This window comes from Phytophthora parasitica (assembly GCF_000247585.1).
Source record: "Phytophthora parasitica INRA-310 unplaced genomic scaffold supercont2.37, whole genome shotgun sequence".
NCBI classification, from domain to species: Eukaryota; Oomycota; class Peronosporomycetes; order Peronosporales; family Peronosporaceae; genus Phytophthora; species Phytophthora nicotianae.
In genome coordinates, this window is record NW_008649023.1 from 229,567 (window position 1) to 231,260 (window position 1,694).

The following is a 1,694-nucleotide window of genomic DNA, read 5'->3' on the forward strand; positions in this document are numbered from 1 at the left end:
AGCTTATATGCATCTCAAAATTCCGCTCCAACAGGGGCCTACGCTAAAGTTACCAGATTTCGAGTGACTATTCATTGTAACAATGAATGCTCCTGGAGAGTGCATTGGAGGGGTTTTATCGCAGAAGTATGGCGATGAAGATCATCCAGTTGCGTTCTACTCCAAGAAGTTGGATCGACATGAAAGAGGCTGGCCGACGCATGAGAAAGAGCTCCTAGCTATTAAAGTGGCTACGGAGAAGTGGTGCCACTACCTACATGGCCGTCCGTTTGACGTATATACGGACAATTCGACATGCTCCTGGATGTTGTATCATCCACGAGTGTCTTCAAAGATGGCTAGGTTCCTCACGGATTTCTCGCAGTTACATTTACATTGCACCATGTTAGGGGCAAAGCGAATGTAGTTGCAGATGCACTATCACGTCCTCCACCGGATGGACAGGATACGGAAGAGGATATAGAACCATCGTTACCAGATGTGACCTATGAAGTCCATGACTGTGATGAAGAATGTGCCAAGATGGCATCACAGACTCATGATCAAATGGTTTAAGCATCAATGATCCGTCATCTACCAGCAGATGATTTACACCTGTTACTCGACGATGTCGATTTGCAGGGGGAGAGTCGTCCTATTGGTGTACCGCAGCAGCAAATCAACACCGTCGATTACCATTTCGTCTAATCGCACTTGGGACCGGAGACGAAGAAAGCGTTTCAACAAGGCTACGGGTCCGACCCTGTATTCAAGCAACAGTGGTCGAAGGGGACAGACAAGGAAAGTTCGTAAAGCATAATGATCTTCTGTTGTTCAAACAGAAGGAAGGAGAGTCTGTCTTCAGATTGTGTGTGCCCAAGTCCAAGAAGCTTCACACGGATGTCATCACAGAGTTCCACGATGGCAATACATCCGCGCATCCGGGAAGTAGACGGACGTATCTGAAAGCAGCACAATGGTACAATTGGCCAACGATGGATCAAGATATCATAGAGTATGTGCGTACTTGTGAAACGTGCGCAAGATGGAAGTCCAGCAGTCAGAAAAAAGGGTCTGCTGATACCAATTCCAGCTTCATTGGAATGTTGGGAAGTGGTGTCTATGGACTTCATCACCGGTTTACCAGTGCCAGAGCGGTACGATGCGATTTTCATTGCCGTAGACAAGTTGTCTGAGCGTCCGAAGTATGCACCGACCTATACGACTGCTGATGCGAAAGACACAGCTGAAGTATTCTTTAATGCTGTTGTCAGGCACCATGGCTTACGGCAAGTGATTATTAGTGATCGAGATCCAAAGTTTATATCAGACTTCTGGAAGTCACTGATGACGCCGATGGATGTCAAACTGAGTATGACTACGGCTCATCGAACTCAAGCTGATGACCAGACAGAGCGTCAAAATCTAGTGCTCGAAGTTGCACTGAGATGTATGGTGCCATATCATGAAGATGATTGGGTGAAGCATCTCGGAACAATAGAGTATGCGCACTCAACATTGGCAAACGCGTCGACTCAATTGGCTCCATTTGAAGTCGACACAGGCCGCAAGGTTCTAACGTTGTGGCAGAAGAGATGAAAGATCTATTGCGTAAAGAAGACGACGTCACCTCGCCGAGTAAGCAAAGAACTTTGCTAAGGAACGACAGGAGATCGTAGAACGTGCCCAGAAGAATTTGAAAGAAGCGCAAGATA